Source organism: Balaenoptera borealis (genome assembly GCF_965194805.1).
Source record: "Balaenoptera borealis genome assembly, chromosome: 14".
In the NCBI taxonomy this organism is placed as follows: domain Eukaryota; kingdom Metazoa; phylum Chordata; class Mammalia; order Artiodactyla; family Balaenopteridae; genus Balaenoptera; species Balaenoptera borealis.
This window is the reverse complement of record NC_138875.1, coordinates 50,291,196-50,312,229: the sequence shown is the minus strand read 5'-3', so window position 1 is coordinate 50,312,229 and position 21,034 is coordinate 50,291,196.

The following is a 21,034-nucleotide window of genomic DNA, read 5'->3' as shown; positions in this document are numbered from 1 at the left end:
TTCCTTCTCAAGGTCTATAGATAGTATTCTGAGCCATATCCTGTGGGCTGTCTTGTAAATACTGAAACCCCCCATCAGGTGGAAGAAGTTAACTACATGATGACCAGACTGTAGCCATGACATAAGCTACCACAATTCCAAGAACTGGCCTCAAAGAAATGGGAACAAACTGACCTTGAAACTGAAGAGTAACTGTACTTAAAACAATGAAGATGACTCTGGTCAGACCACTGATGACCTATTTCAAGATGACGGTCAGAGCTGACTGTGCTGTTTCTGCATGTAGCCCCCTCCCTCCATCTATAAAAGCTCTTGCCCACTGGTTGTCTGTGGGAGGGAGTTGGCCTTTGGACAGGAGTCCACCCTCGCCCCTAGTTGCCAGCATCTGAAATAAAGCAAACTTTCCTTTCCACTAACCTTGCCTCTTAATTGGCTTTTGAGCAGCAAGCAGCCGGACCTCCGCTTTCAGTTACAATAGTAGCATATAATACCCAACCCTTTGCCATTGCCCATTATTTAAACTTGCTTTTGACACAACTGCTCCTAACACTGTGCTTCTGACATACTGGGCCTACATTATCCAAAGGTTGATAATATTTTTTTCAGTCATTCTAAAATATTTCTTACATTAGTGACTTGTCCTGTCTTTGGAATTGTGATTGGAAACAATAGAATAATGAAACTCCTTCAAGAGTTTTGTTAAGTGGGATTTGGACCACTTGGAATAGAAGCTACATTGTTCATGGCTCTAGTTTCATATGTTTGTATGCAACCACTCTCTTGTATCTGAAATAAATTTGCTGTAGTCTTTGTCTCTACTCTATTCTAAACACACTGTACAAACAAGGGCCTGCTTCTCTGGAGAATAACCAAGCCAAGGATGTCATGTTCCATCTTGATGACGAAATGCAGATTTGTCATTAAAAGGCAAATTCTTCATTATCAAAAGCTGAATAGAAATGATGCTTTAAAAGATTTTAGCTAATGAAATTTAGCCCCTTCTTCCCTCCCCCCCCAAAAGAAGAATTTAGAAATATACTCTGGAGCTTAGCCCAGAGTATTTCATTTGGCTTCAAAATGCATACATTTTCTTTTACTTCATGGTCTTGCCTTACAGTATTTTGTTGTGTAGAAGGTAGCAAACCAATGTTGTTCGCCTTGTTGAGCTCAGGAACACTGCTTGCTTGGTTTTCCTGATATATTTCCAAGGCTTGTGTCTGGTTAAGCAAAATCTATGTGGTTTCTGGCTACCCCCATCAAGGAAAATGTACCCCGAATGGTGCCATCACTCTATAACTTCTGCATCAGCCCAGTCTTCCATCTGGCAGGTTCCCTCTCTACTTTGTAGTCCTTTCTTCATCTTCTTTGAAGCCATTTGTGCAAGAAGGGAAGACAGAGATGCCTCTTTCCTTCCAACATTTCTATCAGCTTAGGCTGAGTTTTCAGCTTGGACTCTGCTTTGGGAGTTTCTAGGTTTTGAGGGGATTTAAAGACTTTCCCAGCTCACCGAGTCCTTGTAGACTTCAGTTTTTTGCAGTCTCCTTAGTCAGTTCTCTATAAATGTCCAAATATGAAAGTCTCATTGCATTCCCTTATTTCTGTTCCCATGGCTTGGGTGAGCCCCTGTGGATGCAGGTTGCTGCTGTGGACGGGCTGAGGAGAATGGATGAATGGAGCTCTCCAAATCCATTTAATATAGCTGCCCTCAGATAACCAAAGGCTTGCGTGGAGGTGGTAGTCCCGTGAAGAGGGAGGTTCTGCAGGGGAAACTGCCAGAACCTCAGGAAGGTGCAATAAACCCAGTGGCTGCGAGAGGCATCCACTTTCCTTCCTATGGGCCGCTGGGGAGCCAGGCACCAAATACCGTTCTGTGTTTTGGGTATTTTGTTTGTTAGTTTGTTTTTACTTTGCTTTGCTACAAACTCCAGTGAGACTTTGGAAATTCAGTTTCAGACGGTCCTACACATTCCTCGCCCTCAAGACCAGGAGGGAGGGGAGGACCTTCAAGATGGCAGAGGAGTAAAATGTGGAGATCACCTTCCTCCCCACAAATACATCAGAAATACATCTACATGTGGAACAGCTCCTACAGAACACCTACTGAACGCTGGCAGAAGACCTCAGACTTCCCAAAAGGCAACAAACTCCCCAGGGCAAAAGAAAAAACAGAGACAAAAGAATAGGGATGGGACCTGCACCTCTGGGAGGGAGCTGTGAAAGAGGAAAAGTTTCCACACACTAGGAAGCCCCTTCACTGGTGGAGACAGGGGGTGGGCAGGGAGGAACCTTTGGAGCCACAGAGGAGAGCTCAGCAACAGGGGTGCAGAGGGCAAAGCAGAGAGATTCCCACACAGAGGATCGGTGCCAACCAGCACTCACCAGCCCGAGAGGCCTGTCTGCTCACCCACCGGGGCGGGCAGGGTCTAGGAGCTGAGGCTCGGGCTTCGGAGGTCAGACCCCAGGGAGAGGACTGGGGTTGGCTGCGTGAACACAGCCTGAAGGGGGCTAGTGCGCCACAGCTAGCCAGGAGGGAGTCGGGGAAAAAGTCTGGACTTGCCTAAGATGCAAGAGACAGTTGTTTCGGGGTGCGCAAGGAGAGGGGATTCAGAGCACTGCCTAAACGAGCTCCAGAGACAGGCGCGAGCCGTGGCTATCAGCGTGGACCCCAGGGATGGGCATGAAACACTAAGGCTGCTGTGGCAGCCACCAAGAAGCCTGTGTGCAAGCACAGGTCACTATCCACACCTCCCCTCCCGGGAGCCTGTGCAGCCCGCCAATGCCAGGGTCCCGCGATCCAGGGACAACTTCCCCGGGAGAACACATGGCGCCCCTCAGGCTGTTGCAACATCTCACCAGCTTCTGCCACCACAGGCTCACCCCGCATTCCGTACCCCTCCCTCCCCATGGCCTGAGTGAGCCAGAGCCCCCGAATCAGCCACTCCTTTAACCCCCTCCTGTCTGGGTGAAGAACAGATGCCAGAGGGCGACCTACATGCAGAGGCGGGGCCAAATCCAAAGCTGAACCCCAGGAGCTGTGCGAACAAAGGAGAGAAAGGGAAATCTCTCCCAGCAGCTCTGGAGCAGTGGATTAAATCTCCACAGGCAACTTGATGTACCTTGCATCTGAGGAATACCTGAAGAGACAATGAATCATCCCAAAATTGAGGCAGTGGACTTTGGGAGCAACTGTAGACTTGGGGTTTGCTTTCTGCATCTAATTTGTTTCTGGTTTTATGTTTATCTTAGTTTAATATTTAGAGTTTATTATCATTGGTAGCTTTGTTTATTGATTTGGTGGCTCTCTTCCTTTTTTTAAAAAATGTATTTTTTTTTCCTTTTTCTCTTTTTGTGAGTGTGTATGTGTATGCGTCTTTGTGTGATTTTGTCTGTATAGCTTTGCTTTTACCATTTGTCCTAGGGTCCTGTCTGCTTTTTTTTTTTTCTAGTGTAGTTTTTAGCGCTTGTTATCACTGGTGGATTTGTTTATTGGTTTGGTCGCTCTCTTCTTTTTTTCTATTTTTGTTACTTTTGTATTTTTTCATTTTTAATAATATATTTTTATTTTTTATTTTAATAACTTTATTTATTTTATTATTATTTTTTCTTTCCTTCTTTCTTTTTCCCTTTTCTTCTGAGCTGTGTGGCTGACAGGGTCTTGGTGCTCCAGCTGGGTGTCAGGCCAGAGCCTCTTAGGTGGGAGAGCTGAGTTCAGGACATTGGACCGCCAGAGACCTCCCAGCCCCATGTAATATCAAATGGCAAAAGCCCTCCCAGGGATCTCCATCTCAAGGCTAAGACCCAGCTCCACTCAACGACCAGCAAACTACAGTGCTGGACACCCCATACCAAACAACTAGCAAGACAGGAACACAACCCCACCCATTAGCAGAGAGGCTGCCTAAAATCATACTAAGTTCACAGACCCCCAAAACACACCACTGGACGCGGTCCTGCCCACCAGAAAGACAAGATCCAACCTCATCCACCAGAACACAGGCACCAGTCCCCTCCACCAGGAAGCCTGCACAGCCCACTGAACCAACCTTAGCCACTGGGGGCAGACGCTAAAAGCAATGGGAACTACAAACCTGCAGTCTGCGAAAAGGAGACCCCAAACGAAGTAAGTTAAGCAAAATGGGAAGACAGAGAAATACACAGCAGATGAAGGAGCAAGGTAAAAACCCACCAGACCAAACAAATGAAGAGGAAATAGGCAATCTACCTGAAAAAGAATTCAGAGTAATGATAGTAAAGATGATCCAAAATCTTGGAAATAGAATGGAGAAAATACAAGAAACGTTTAACAAGGACCTAGAAGAACTAAAGAGCAAACAAACAATGATGAACAACACAATAAATGAAATTAAAAATTCTCTAGAAGGAATCAATAGCAGAATAACTGAGGCAGAAGAACAAATAAGTGACCAGGAAGATAAAATAGTGGAAATAACTACCACAGAGCAGAATAAAGAAAAAAGAATGAAAAGAATTTAGGACAGTCTCAGAGACTTCTGAGACAACATTAAACACACCAACATTCGAATTATAGGGGTCCCAGGGGAAGAAGAGAAAAAGAAAGGGACTGAGAAAATATTTGAAGAGATTATAGTTGAAAACTTCCCTAATATGGGAAACGAAATAGTTAATCAAGTCCAGGAAGCACAGAGAGTCCCATACAGGATAAATCCAAGGAGAAACATGCCAAGACACATATTAATCAAACTATCAAACATTAAATACAAAGAAAAAATATTAAAAGCAGCAAAAGAAAAGCAACAAATAACATACAAAGAATCCCCATAAGGTTAACAGCTGATTTCTCAGCAGAAACTCTGCAAGCCAGAAGGGTGTGGCAGGACATACTTAAAGTGATGAAAGGGAAAAACCTACAACCAAGATTACTCTACCCAGCAAGGATCTCATTCAGATTCAACAGAGAAATTAAAACCTTTACAGACAAGCAAAAGCTAAGAGAATTCAGCACCACCAAACCAGCTTTACAACAAATGCTAAAGGAACTCCTCTAGTCAGGAAACACAAGAGAAGGAAAAGACCTACAAAAACAAACCCAAAACAATTAAGAAAATGGTAAAAGGAACATACATATCGATAATTACCGTAAATATAAATGGATTAAATGCTCCCACCAAAAGACATAGACTGGCTGAATGGATACAAAAACAAGACCCATATATATGCAGTCTACAAGAGACACACTTCAGACCTAGGGATACATACAGGCTGAAAGTGAGGGGGTGGAAATAGATATTCCATACAAATGGAAATAAAAAGAAAGCTGGAGTAACAATTCTCATATCAGACAAAACAGACGTTAAAATAAAGACGATTACAAGAGACAAAGAAGGACACTACATAATGATCAAGGGATCGATCCAAGAAGAAGATATAACAGTTGTAAATATTTATGCACCCAACATAAGAGCACTTCAATACATAAGGCAAATGCTAACAGCCATAAAAGGGGAAACTGAGAGTAACACAATCATAGTAGGGGACTTTGACACCTCACTTTCACTAATGGACAGATCACCCAAAATGAAAATAAATAAGGAAACACAAGCTTTAAGTGATACATTAAACAAGATAGACTTCATTGATATTTATAGGACATTCCATCCAAAAACAGCAGATTACACTTTCTTCTCAAGTGCTTATGGAACATTCTACAGGATAGGTCATATCTTGGGTCACAAATCAAGCCTTGGTAAATTTAAAAAAATTGAAATCATATCAAGTACCTTTTCCGACCACAACACTGTAAGACTAGATATCAGTTACAGGAAAAAATGTGTAAAAAATACAAACACATGGAGGCTAAACAATACACTACTAAATAACCAAGAGATCACTGAAGAAATCAAAGCGGAAATCAAAAAATACCTAGAAACAAATGACAATGAAAACACAATGACCCAAAACCTATGAGATGCAGCAAAAGCAGTTCTAAGAGGGAAGTTTATAGCAATACAATCCTACCTCAAGAAACAAGAAATATCTCAAATAAACAACCTAACCTTATACTTAAAGCAGTTAGAGAAAGAAGAACAAAAAAACCCCAAAGTTAGCTGAAGGAAAGAAATCATAAACATCAGATCAGAAATAAATGAAAAAGAAATGAAGGAAACGATAGCAAAGATCAGAAAAACTAGAAGCTGGTTCCTTGAGAAGATAAACAAAATTGATAAACCATTAGCCAGACTTACCAAGAAAAAAAGGGAGAAGACTCAAATCAATAGAATTAGAAATGAAAAAGGAGAAGTAACAACTGACACTGCAGAAATACAAAGGATCATGAGAGATTACTACAAGCAACTATATGGCAGTAAAATGGACAACGTGGACGAAATGGACAAATTCTTAGAAAAGCACAACCTTCCGAGACTGAACAAGGAAGGAATAGAAAATATAAACAGACCAATCACAAGCACTGAAATTGAAACTGTGATTAAAAATCTTCTAACAAACAAAAGCCCAGGACCAGATGGCTTCACAGGTGAGTTCTATCAAACATTTAGAGAAGAGCTAACACCTATCCTTCTCAAACTCTTCCAAGATACAGCAAAGGGAGGAACACTCCCAAACTCATTCTACGAGGCCACCATGACCCTGATACCAAAACCAGACAAAGATGTCACAAAAAAAGAAAACTACAGGCCAATATTCTGATGAACGTAGATGCAAAAATCCTCAACAAAATACTAGCAAACAGAATCTAACAGCACATTAAAAGGATCATATACCATGATCAAGTGGGGTTTATCCCAGGAATGCAAGGATTCTTCAATATATGCAAATCAATCAATGTGATAAACCATATTAACAAATTGAAGGAGAAAAACCATATGATCATCTCAATAGATGCAGAAAAAGCTTTAGACAAAATTCAACACCCATGTATGATAAAAACCCTCCAGAAAGTAGGCAAAGAGGGAACTTACCTCAACATGACAAAGGCCATATATGACAAACTGACAGCCAACACTGTTCTCAATGGTGAAAAACTGAAACTTTTTCCACTAAGATCAGGAACAAGACAAGGTTGCCCACTTTCACCACTATTATTCCACATAGTTTTGGAAGTTTTAGCCACAGCAATCAGAGAATAAAAAGAAATAAAAGGAATCCAAATCGGAAAAGAAGAAGTAAAACTGTCACTGTTTGCAAATGACAGGATACTATACATACAGAATCCTAAAGATGTTACCAGAAAACTACTAGAGCTAATCAATGAATTTGGTAAAGTAGTAGGATACAAAATTAATGCACAGAAATCTCTTGCATTCCTATACACTAATGATGAAAAATCTGAAAGAGAAATTAAGGAAACACTCCCATTTACCATTGCAACAAAAAGAATAAAATACCTAGGAATAAACTTACCTAAGGTGACAAAAGACCTGTATGCAGAAAACTATAAGACACTGATGAAAGAAATTAAAGATGATACAAACAGATGGAGAGATATACCATGTTCTTGGATTGGAAGAATCAACATTGTGAAAATGACTACACTACCCAAAGCAATGTACAGATTTAGTGCAATTCCTATCAAACTACCAATGGCATTTTTCACAGAACTAGAACAAAAAATTTCACAATTTGTATAAAACACAAAAGACCCTGAATAGCCAAAGCAATCTTGAGAAAGAAAAATGGAGCTGGAGGAATCAGGCTCCCTGACTTCAGACTATACTACAAAGCTACAGTAATCAAGACAGTATGGTACTGGTGCAAAAACAGAAATATAGATCAATAGGACAGGATAGAAAGCCCAGAGATAAACCCATGCACATATGGTCAACTTATCTTTGATAAAGGAAGCAAGAATATACAATGGAGAAAAGACAGCCTCTTCAATAAGTGGTGCTGGGAAACTGGACAGCTACATGTAAAAGATTTAGAATACTCCCTAACACCATACACAAAAATAAACTCAAAACAGATTAAAGACCTAAATGTAAGGCCAGACACTATAAAAGTCTTAAGAGGAAAACATAGGCAGAACACTCTATGACACAAATCACAGCAAGATCCTTTTTGACCCATCTCCTAGAGAAATGGAAAACAACCCAAAAATAAGCAAATGGGACCTAATGAAACTTAAAAGCTTTTGCACAGCAAAGGAAACCATAAACAAGATGAAAAGACAACCCTCAGAATGGGAGAAAATATTTGCCAATGAAGCAACTGACAAAGGATTAATCTCCAAAATTTACAAGCAGCTCATGCAGCTCAATATCAAAAAAAAAACAACCCAATCCAAAAATGGGCAGAAGACCTAAATAGACATTTCTCTGAAGAAAATGTACAGATTGCCAACCAACACTTGAAAGGATGCTCAACATCACTAATCATTTGAGAAATGCAAACCAAAACTACAATGAAGTATCACTTCACACCAGTCAGAATGGCCATCATCAAAAAATCTACAAACAATAAATGCTGTAGAGGGTGTGGAGGAAAGGGAACCCTCTTGCACTGTTGGTGGGAATATAAATTGATACAGCCACTATGGAGAACAGTATGTAGGTTCCTTTAAGAACTAAAAATAGAACTACCATATGACAAAGCAATCCCACTACTGGGCATATACCCTGAGAAAACCATAATTCAAAAAGATTCATGTACCACAATGTTCATTGCAGCTCTATTTACAATAGCCAGGACATGGAAGCAACCTAAGTGTCCATCGACAGATGAATGGATAAAGAAGATGTGGCACATATATACAATGGAATATTACTCACCCATAAAAAGAAATAAAATTGAGTTATTTGTAGTGAGGTGGATGGTCCTAGAATCTGTCATACAGAGTGAAGTAAGGTATAAAGAGAAAAACAAATACCGTATGCTAACACACGTATATGGAAACTAAAAAAAAAATGGTTCTGAAGAACCAAGGGGCAGGACAGGAATAAAGATGCAGACGTAGAGAATGGACTTGAGGACACGGGAAGGGGGAAGGGTAAGCTGGGACGAAGTGAGAGAGTGGCATGGACATATATACACTACCAAATGTAAAATAGATGGCTAGTGGGAAGCAGCTGCACAGCACAGGGAGATCAGCTCGGTGCTTTGTGACCACCTAGAGGGGTGGGATTGGGAGGGTAGGAGGGAGACATAAGAGGGAGGAGATATGGGGATTTATGTACACATATAGCTGATTCACTTTGTTATACAGCAGAAACTAACACACCATCGTAAAACAATTATACTCCAATAAACCTGTTAAAAAAATAATATCAAAAAATTTTAAAAATGGATCTATGAGGAAACAGCTTAGAGGAAAATCTTTGCACAATTACCTACATATATAGTACATGCTTTGAATCAAGGTTATACCATGTTTTATGATGAGATACCCCATCTTCTCCTTCCTACTGAGTTATATTGAATAAATGCCCAGAAAGAAAGAAAAAAAAAAAAGACCAAGAGGGAAGAAATCAGCCCCAGGGTTTCACTAGGATAGTAGTATAGTGGAATAGATCGACCAAGACCATTTTAAATGCCCACAGCTTTTCAGTGCTGAGGAATGCAGCCAAGGCATCTGTTAGACCAGCATGGTGGTCTCCAGGTGCCCAGTGGTCCATGCCATGGCCCTGGAAAAAAAACCTTTGGGAGATAAGCAGCAGAGACCCACACACCAGAGGGGCCTGATTCGAGGCAAGGCTGCGTGGCTCACCCTGTTGTTAACTTGGATGAAGGAAGGAACTGAATGACATTCACAACCCGAAGTGATTCCATTTCATCATTTTGTACACATACATTCATGATGTGCTATATGTTATATATAATTTACTAAAGCATGCTTTTAAAAATAGATTTGAGGAGCGTGGAGACCCCAGAAGAGTATGTTATTGTACTGGGCTTGAGTTTCTCTTTCCCTCCCACAGGGGACCTCTGAGGGTCTATTTGAGGGCATGAATATGGAAAATTCAGCTCCAACTCCCCACCCCACTCCCCAAACAACACTGCAGAGCTATGCTAAGCTCTTGTGGTTTTGAAAGAACAGATGCATGAGACAAAATAAGTACAAAAGGAATTTGGGGAATGGGTCCTAAGAATCACCACATTTCCTATCACTCTCAGAAAACACATCTCTTTTCAGGGGTACTGTACATCTGTGTGGCTCCAAACCACCAATTATTTTTCCAAGAAACATAATTACAGCCTTCTCCTGAAAATGCCAAACGCTCAAATGAAATACAGCTTCAGAAATTTTCACTTAAGTTAATTGGTTCCAATTGCTCAGACCTGCTTTAGCCCCCCGAAACACATGCAAGCCAAGTTCTTTTTTTTTTCTTCCTATTCACTTTTTCCAGAGAAAGAAAGAGAGAGAGAGAGAGAGAGAGAGAGAGAGAGAGAGAGAGAGAGAGGGAGGGAGGGAGGGAGGGAGGGAGGGAGGGAGGGAGGGAGGGAGGGAGGAAGGAAGGAAGGGTAGAGAGCTACCCCTGAATTCTACATATTTTATTAGAACACAACCTAACGGGACAAGAAGTATAATTGAAGTAGGCAGGGAGGACACTTGTCCTGGTGGACACTTGCCCTCCATATCTGCACCAGCCCTGAGAGGCCACAGATGTCACAGGCCTTCCTCTTGAGCCACTCTGAATGTAATCTGTTGGCTTTGGTTTGCTGACTGTATATGCACGTCAAAGACTGCGGCCATGGATTATTTATAAGATGTGCACTTCCAATTCGCGCTGCTTCAGACGTGAGCTTCAACTTGGCACACGTGGCCGCCGCAGCCGCAGTCTGTTCTGAAAGGTTGGGCAGGTCGGGGCTGGTAAGTGAGCCTCTTGCTGAGTGGTTGTGCAAACGTTAGCTGAGGTAACATTTGGAAGCAGCCCTGTTTGCAGACAGACTCTTATTTCAGGTTAACAACGCTTTACATGACATCATAAGAGACATATAAGGGCGCATACTCAGAGGACGGATCTGGGAGTGATGCATCCAGCCCAGAGACCATTGGGTCATTTGGGCCCATGACTCTTCAAGTGCCCACTTGGAGAATTGACCGTGTCTCATTTTGGATCTGTGTCTGCCTACGTGGAAACCCCGTTTTCCCACTTGATGGAGACTCACAGACATTGCCTCCTAACTCCATGATCTGGTATGGTAGGAGAAGCAACTGGGAAAATCAGTTTAGTTTACCATTTTAACCAAATTTAATTAACCCATTTGCTGAGGTTAATGAAACCCTTGTTAACCTGAGTCAGGAGGGGGATGAAAAGGAGGGCCTTTTAAGCTCACATCCCTAATAGGATCCATGCCTTAGGGAGCCGTGAACCTGACAAAGACAGGGCACTAGTTTGGTGCTTTGAACCTTTTCTCAGGAAAGGAGTCTAGGGGGCATTCTGCAGGGACATAGGACAGGAAATGTAGCCAGCACTCTAGTCTCTCCTAAAGTTATTCAGTGTTTGAAATTGTCATTTAGTCTAAAACAGGGGGATTCTAGGACAATTGCAGCAGGACACTCCAGTGCCCAGTGGAAACGACCTGGGGTCCATCCACATTCTCTAGTGGCTGACCTGCTGCTGCATGTTATCAGAGGCCTCCTTCTCAGTCAATGGTGTTTGCAAGGCAGCCATAAATACCCAAAGCGATGGTTCTCCTGCCTGGAGTTCAGCATCAGAGCGATGAACTGACAAGCTCAGTGTGTTTTAGTTGCCAGGTGTCACTGTCATAAAACTCCCCTTCATCTGGCATTGGCTGAGAGCCCCATCAGCTGACTCAGCTCAGAGGGTTTGAACACCATGCAGGCTGGTGCCCTTCCCTCCTCTTCAGTGGTATTTCCTTAGTGGTTCCTGAGGTCTTCTGACCCTTGGGAGACAGTTAGCTTTCTAAGCATGTCCTTGGCAGGAAGGTGATTCATTTTTTTTCCCTGAATGTCAAGCTTGTTCCTAAGAGGTAAAGAAAAGGGAAGACCTTTGCACACATACAAAGGGAAGAAGGAGCTGAATAGGAACCTTCCGCAGTCAGAGAACATCTGTCAGGACACAGAGGAGGTTGAGAGTCCAAAGGGCAGGGTCTCAGAATTCCATGGGAGTTTTTTCTTCTTGATTCAAAAGATGGTGAGATCAGTTCAGGACTGATCTGGCCAGGAGGAGAGATTTGGGGATCTCACACATCACTGAATGCAATGGGCTCAAAATCTAGGGTTGAGAGAGGAGAGGCTCAAAGTAGCGTGAGATGCACTTTCCTCCACTCTTAAAGCTGTTGCTTCCAATCAAGCTCTCCATGTCTGTGACCTTGATTTAAAAGATCAGGAATGGGGCTTCCCTGGTGGCGCAGTGGTTGAGAATCTGCCTGCCAATGCAGAGGACACGGGTTCGAGCCCTAGTCTGGGAAGATCCCACATGCCGCGGAGCAACTGGGCCCGTGAGCCACAACTACTGAGCCTGGGCGTCTGGAGCCTGTGCTCTGCAACAACAGAGGCCGCGATAGTGAGAGGCCTGCGCACCGCGATGAAGAGTGGCCCCCGGTCGCTGCAACTAGAGAAAGCCCTCGCACAGAAACGAAGATCCAACACAGCAAAAATAAATAAATAAATTAAAAAAAAAAAAAAGATCAGGAATGCAAGGTGAAGCATTTCTGTTCTTTAAAGGAATACATTCGTGAAGCCCCCACCTCCTTCCATCTTCTGAAAGAAAAATGTGCCAAATGCTGGATGAACAATTTTATTCCTGATCCACCAAACAGGAAAGGGAAGAAAGCAGCTGAGTGCTATGGAGGGATTTCCGTAGGATAGAACAGTGTCAGTGGGAAAGCACCGTAACAAGATTTGGATCAGATTTACTACAAGAGCAGAGCTTTTTCTTTATCGACTGTTTTAGTCTTTTTCAAAAAACTTTTCCTGGGGTGGTAGAAAAACTCAGTGAAAAGGCATCACTTATTCACTTATGGGTGGAGATGGAAAAAGTATGTTAAAAAAAAAAGTATAAGTAAAACTGACATTATGAAACATAGAAAATATTTTGGGAGTGTCTTCCTAAAAATTATCTAGGCTTTCAGAAAGTACTCTTTTCCTAAAAAATCTCAAGTTTTCTCCATCTCCCTCATCCATTATCCAGATAATTGCCTCCAAATAACTTTTAGCCGTCATTCTGAAGCTTAGCAGAATTGAAATAATTCGATGTTACTGAATTGATAAAGCAATATTCCTTGTGGGCTCCTCTTTATAGTCCTCTTAGAGGGTCAGCAAAGTCAAGAATTCATTCATGGAGCAAATATTCATTACTACTGTTGGGAACACAAAAGAGTACAAGCCATGGATTTTGCTGTCAGGGAGCGATTTAGTTAGTGAAATAGGACCAACACACACAAACAAGGTTGAAGTTCCTACACACTGCCAACCACAGGCAAGTCAAGTCAGGATTGACTTTATTATTCAGATCAGCACCAGAAGAATCACTTTTAGAAGGCTGACATCACGCGGGACAATCAAACACAGACAAGGGCCAAGCACAGAACGAGGATCCCGGAGGCACTTGGTGATCATCTACATCCTCACCTGATGCTGCTGACCCCAGAACTGTGAGGGGAGCTGACGTGCTCAAGGTCACAGGGCTTCTGGGTGACAGAGCTGGGCTCGAGCATACATTTCCTGACTCCAGTTCCAGAGTTCTCATTCAAGTTCATAATTAAAGGTATATATCCCCTCAGCTTTCCTTTGTGACATTCCCTTAAATGCCGGAAGAGCACTGAGATACGGAACAGAAGACATGCATTCCGCTCTCCGCGTTGCCCCTAACTAGCCAAGTGTGTTTAGGCAAGTCACAAACGTCTCTGGATTTCAGATTCCTCATCCATCAAATGGGGTAATTAGACTTTCTCAGTGCTCTCCACACTTCTCCGTCAAAGTACCCCTCCTAGCAGAGCAGAGTGGATGATAATCGGAGTAAGAGTTTGGAGGTGTGTCGATAAGTGGCCCCCTACAAGCAATAAATGCACTTGAAGTGTTGGAATTTGTCGGTCGTAATGATTTGTGTGACTTCTGCATTTTACTTAATAAGATATCTGTGTTTGTTTTAATGTGAAAACAATGTTTGAAATTTCTTACCATCAGTTGGAGTTGATTTGCCAAGGAGAGCCTGTTTGTCCTGGGGTACAAGGATGGGGTGGTCTTCTGGGGCCATTTCCCTCTTCATGGATTCCCTGTTCGGCGTCTCTGTTTCTTATTTCACCGCACACTCCTATTCCTGGTTCCAACAATGTAGGCAGCTCTCTCACCACAATATCCATAGGGCTCTCAAGAACACCTGGTTGTTTGAGAGAGTCCCCGAAGGGGAAATTAGCACCCTAGGCAGAGAGTCTAGAAAGGGACACAGACATTTATGAGATGGCTGCTCTTCTAGAAAAGAGAGGTGGGCTGACTCATCAACTTGACCTCTGTCTGCAGGAGATCTGCTTTGGTGTTGAGCCAAATTTTGATCCTTTGCCTCAAATCTTTTCTGGAAAGAGGTGGGCTGTTTGGTTCAGAGGCACTAGATTAAATCTCTTTGAAAAATGCAACCTTACCTCTTATTCAGATGCAAATCTTTTAAGTACCTCAGCCTGTCCCCCCCTCCTACCTTCAAGTCAACACCAAAGTGGAGAACCAACTTCTAGTTTGGTTTCACTCCACCCAGCTCTCTCATCGCCTTCTGGATGTGTGGGGGGACTTGGAGCAGACAGGATAGAGGGTGCAAAGGGGGTTGATTCTCACCCAGTCCCTGGTCGGTGATCAGCAGGGACAGGGAGGTCAGCCAAATTCCTTGTCTGCTGCGGCAGCAAAGGCCTTCTCCCAAGTGGCTCTTCCAGATGCAAAAGTACTCAGAGCTTCTGACCATTTCCCAGAGGGTGAAGCGGATGGGACGAGGAGGGACTTTTGCTCTTCTAAATAACCGAGTCCGCATGCACCACGCTGCTTCAGGGCATCTTCAAGCACCTTGCACATAGTAGGTACCCAAGAAAGCTTTATCAGACGCACGAATCAGTGCTAGGTCTCCACCGAGGACGAAATCCTGGCATGTGGCTTATGAAAAAGAATATCCCCTTAAAACCCAGTATCTCGGCTCAGGTTTAGTTTCCAATCCTATAGATATTTAGCAAATAACAGATTTAGATGAATCTAGGTATTGGAGTTTAGGCTCACCAAGTGGTTTCAACTCAGGTTGAAGAGTAGAACCATGTGGCAAGCTTTCTAAAAATATTGATGCCTGGGTCCCACTCCAGAGTAACTGAATTAGAAACTCTGGGGAGGGGCCCAGGTATTGGCAATTAAAAAAAATTTTTTTCCAGGTGATTGTGGGGCACAAGACTATGAATGACTCATCTAACCAGGCAGGTGAAGTGGTTTTCCCAGGATCTCACCAGGCTGGTGGCAGAGCTGGTTTCCCATCCAATCCTATGCTCTTTCCCACACACCACAGCAGCCCTCCTTTACCCCTGTGGCCTGTGGGATAACTTGAACTTTTCCACTGGGAAAAGGGAGCAGTAGTTGACCCACTAACCCCCTGGAAACAAGTGCTTCAGCACCATGGGAATTTTCCTGGTCCTATTTGTGGAAATGGTCCAACCTTGGATGTTTTTCCAGGAAAGGATATTATGAGAAGGGTCCCTTTGGTAACTGCCTATAAGCATTATTTGTGAGGCATGGGAAGATTCTAGCCCCAAAATATCCTCTTTGCCTTCAGTTACTTATGCTGAAAAGCATCTCTCAGGAATATTTTAGGGGGTTAAGATAGATTACTTATTAGAATATAAATGAGGCTGTGGGTGACCTCTATTCTCTCTGCTTATCTAAATGAAGAACTGATGGTTTGAGTACCTAGCACAGTGCTTGGCCTTAGTAATTTTACAATACGTATATGGTAAATACCTCTTTTTAAAATTTAATTTAATTTAATTTTTTTCTTTTATTGAAGTATAGTTGCTGTACAATATTATATAAGTAGTAAGTGTATGATATACTGATTCACAATTTTTAAATGTTATATATATATATAAGATTTAAAGTTATTATAGTTATTATAAAATATTGGCTATATTCCCTGTGTTGTACAGTATATCCTTGCAGCTTATTTTATACCTAATAGTTTGTACCTCTTAATCCCCTACCCCTATATTAACCCCCGCCATGGTAACCACTAACTTGTTCTTTGTATCTGAGAGTCTGCTTCTTTTTTGTTATATTCACTAGTTTGCTGTATTTTTTAGATTATATATATAAGTGGTATCACACAGTATTTGTCTTTTCTGTCTGACTTATTTCACTTAGCATAATGCCCTCCAAGTCCATCCATGTTGCTGCAAATGGCAAAATTTCCTTCTTTTTTATGGCTGAGTAATATTCCATTGTATATATAGACCACATCTTCTTTATCCATTCATCTGTTGATGGACACTTAGGTTGCTTCCATATCTTGGCATTTGTAAATAATGCTTCTATGAATATTGGGGTGCATATATCTTTTCAAATGTTTTTTGGGGGGATTTTTTCAGATATATACCCAGGAGTGGAATTGCTGAGTCATATGGTACTTCTATTTTTAGGGTAACCCACTCTTATTATATGTTATTATGTGTAAGAAAACCATGCTGGGCTTTAGGTACATTGTCTAATTTAATTATCACCCCAAACTTAGAGATAGTTGTTATTATCCTTGTGTGTGTGTATATATATATATATATATGTGTGTATATATATATATATATATATATATATGTATATATATATACATTCTGAGGCTCACATTGTAATTCTGATGCCTACAGGTTTCAGTTAAACTGGAAGATCCTCTGAGCTCAGACTAAGCCCTCTGCTTCACTTATGAGGGAAATGGGGCCTTGACATATGAGGGAAGGGGCATGATTTTCTGTGTGAATGCCTAAGATATTCAATTTTTAATCAAAGATTCAAGCCCTGTAAATATTAGTGCATCAGCTTCTTTCCAAATTGGAAAAAGAAAAGTCTTTGAGTCTCTTGGTGTGGTGTTCAAATCCTGGTCTGACCATTTTCTTGCTGTATAAAAATTACTGAAGCTGGAAGATCTCCACTCTCAGAAGGAAAAGAAGAAGGAAGGAAAAAAAGGAAGAAATCAATGGAGGAAGGGAGATGGAGAAGGAGGAGTGTAAGGCAGAAGGAGAATAAAGAAGAAGGCGAAAGAAAAGAGAGGGAGCAAGTGGGGGGGGGGCAGGACCCTCCGAGTGAGATGGGAAGGCAGGAGACTGACACTGCGGGGACCTCGTTGTGCTGCCACTGTGGGACCAGAGGCCACTCTGGAGTGGCTTTCTAAAGGGCACTTTTTTCTAATCCAAGACCGCAAGCAGAAGACCAGGACCTGCTGTGAGGAGGAGAAGGCTTGAATCAGGGACAAATAGATGGAGATAGGTATAAGGGAGGGTTTCTACAGACCCGGGGCAGAGGGAGAGTGGGATTTGTTCCAGAGAAATTCAGTGACAAGAAAGATGCAGAAAGAAAAAGAAAACGTTGGGTCAGTGAAGGCTCCGAAGGGCTTCTCTATAGGCCTGAATTAAAGACATTGTAAAAGTGAAAGGCGTAAAGTGGAATATTTTTGACCTTGAAGAATGTACTTTTTTGAAGTGTCGGCTTCCCCAAAAACGGTATGTTGTGGACTCTAGCTTTTGAAGAAAGGAGGAGGAAAAAACTGGTCCAAGTGAATCAAAGGAAGTGATAAATCTGTGACCCTCTCCTGAAACAAAGCACGTGGAGCTTAATTAATGCATTTAGCTACCTGACCAGAAAAGCCTCATTTTGAAGCCTGCCTTAGGGACCTCATCTATTTCAGGAGTTCTTGGGAGATGAAAATCACTTTTAAGCACTGAGTCTGACGATGACCATGAGCGCTGTTAACGCTTTGGGGAAAGACCAACACCATATACTCAATGTATTATAATGCTTGCAAGGGCCTCGTTGAAGGCAGTGCCCTCTAATATAGAGGCACATAGGCAGTGAAATAAAGAAAAGTAAGCAGGGGATGTTGGGAGGTGGAGAGGCACAGGCAGGACCAACAGGATTGTTCTTTAATGCAGACACTGGACGGAGGGAGAGGGAAGGTTTCGGGCAGGAGAAGCGGGGAGAGAGGGGGCAGAAGATGTGAGATGTCCACTGTGAGGCTCCAAGAAAAGGAAACGGAAGCTACTCAGAGACTGGGCCACATGAGAAGAAAGGAATTGTGTCATGCTGAATTAGAAGTGGTTAAATTTCTAGAGAAGGGACATAATCCACAGGTACAGGCATCAAGCACCAAGTCTTACTACTGACCTGGGAAAACCAGGAAAGATGTTGCGAATGAGCAAAAATAGGAAAGTCCACTGTTAACTCCTGGGTCGGCCTTTCTCTCCAAGTCTTTGTCTCTTCTGTCTCTCTCTGCGTTTCTGCTGTCTCTGGGGCTGTCTCTCTGACTCAAAGTTAGCTGAAATGGCAAGAGACAGTATTCAAAAAAAAATTTTTTTTTAATTAATTAATTTATTTATTTATTTTTGGTTGTGTTGGGTCTTCGTTTCTGTGCGAGGGCTTTCTCTAGTTGCAGCGAGCGGGGGCCACTCTTCATCGCGGTGCGTGGGCCTCTCACTGTCGTGGCCTCTCTTGTTGTGGAGCACAGGCTCCAGACACGCAGGCTCAGCAGTTGTGGCTCACGGACCCAGTTGCTCTGCGGCATGTGGGATCCTCCCAGACCAGGGCTCGAACCCGTGTCCCCTGCATTGGCAGGCGGATTCTCAACCACTGCACCACCAGGGAAGCCCAGTATTCAAAATTTTTAAAAAGCAAAAAGGAACGTCATGAGCAAAGGTGGAAACTTATTTACATGGAACCATGTCTTTTTCTTCTTTTTTTTTTACTTAGGGAGATATCTAAGATGACAGATGGTTCATTCAAAGACTTAGAAAATGATGGCCAAACAGATGAATAAATGGCAAGAGTAGTGATTCTTGCATTGAGATACATTTCTCAGTTTCTTTCTTTTCATTATTTGATTTAAGAACATTGGAGCATTACTGAGGTTTACTCATAAATTTGGAGGAGATTTTTGCACATTGGGCCAACTCTGCAGAGCAAGGCAAGAAGAAGCCAAGGGGCATGGTAGAAAGAACACAAAAATGGGGGTCCAAAACTCTGGCTCTTTTTCTTTGCTCTTCTAGAATATTCAGCCTTGGCATGTCACCAGATTCTGGGTTTCAGTTTTCCCCATTTGTATCAGGACTAGCATATCCCAAAGATCTGATTCTAAAAATCTATTTCTCTAAATTGGCCTGTCATCAGGAACTTGTTAACAAAAATTTAGAGGTTTGACATTTTAATTATCTCCTGATATCTGTTTCAAAAAACTGCTTTCCATTTATTGGCTTATGAATCCAGGAGAAATAGCATTGGTTGCACTTAAGCCTTACTTTTGCTAATTTCCTGTCAAGATGTGGTTGAGATTTATGGTTCTTTCTAAGCAGCCCCAATATAGTCTTCGTGGAGAGAAGTAGGTTCAAAGCACTCTCTCATTCCTGTCCTAATAAAATAAGTACAAGGAGCCACCTCTCAAGTACCCCTGGGCCAGCTCTTTCTGGGTAGTTGGTCACGTGTCCATTGGAAAGACAGTGGTGATTGGTGGAGCTAAGAGCTGGGTGCCCCTCTACCCACCCCAACTCACCAGCTATGTGATTAGGGCAGATTATTCACACTTCTTGAGCCACAGTTTCCTCATCTATGAAACAAATATAATAATTGTGCTCCATAGGGTTGTATGTATTAAATGCAATAATACACACACAAAAAAACCCTCTCAGCATTACGTCTGATCCAGAGTAAAAACAATAAATGTAAACTATCATTGTAATGTCATTGTCATTAATACAATCACCGGGAACTTTTTACATCATGAGTAACCTCAGATTAGATTCTTCTGACTGCTCTGGTGGTCTATGACTCAGATGCTTTTTTCCCACCCCTTTCTGATTCTCATTGCTGAGAAGTTTTTCCAATAAAAATGTAACAAGCCAAAAATCATTTAATAATAATAGTTAATTCAGGATAATTATTTTCTCTCTATTTTTTTTATCACTTTTATTCACTCCACCTACCTTACTGTTGGGGTCTTCAGGGTTAATTAGGAGCAGCTTTATACTTGGGTAGTTGGTTAATCACCAAGTAGAATGTTGGAAGAAGGCTACTCAGATGCTTTTCATCTTAGCATCCAATCCTCAGGAAACTGTGGAAAAAATTTTTTTACTTGTCTAAGGCCACCTACAGTATTAGGTAATTATTAAAGCTGATTGCATATCAGAGCCTAAATATAGTGTTATAGAACTGTACTTCACTCATGCTCCCCTCATGGCAAATGAATCAGAGGAACTGCCATGTATTTTTGAAGAGTAAATCTTTGCACTAATTAATTATATCAATATCAACATGTTGATATTGATATAATTAGCACAGTGGATGACACTGATATAATTAGCACAAATATTTACTCTTCAAAAATAAGTGGCAGTGCATATGCATATAATAATAATAATGCTGAACAGTTATAGCACCACTTTCTCTAAGGAGCTTATAAAAATACATAAATAGCAAATTACTGAAACTCAGACTTCATTGAGAGCTTTGATGGCATCACTGAGCAAGGTTGAAGGGGTTGACGCAGCCAGGAGAAACCCCATGAATAGATCCTGACGGGGATCTTCCCCCAAACAGAAGTGAATCTCCAAGCCGCTCCCGATAAGCCTAAATCTAAGAGATACACCAAATTAGGTAATGGAATTGAAATTGAATAGGACTCCTTTTCTTTCTTTATTCTAATTAATGTTCAGCTAATCTAAACCCAGCATGATCTGGTTTTAAAACTAAACAGAATTGGGTAAGAGAAGGGAAGTTGGCGAGTAAGACAGAAAATATATTTGGACCACCCTGCCTTCAGTGTCTTTGATGTAGAAAGACCACGGGCCCATTGTCAAGGAAATCTGTCCCTAGGTCATCTCTCATTTGTTTGATGATACAGCTTCTATGCCTCTTCATATA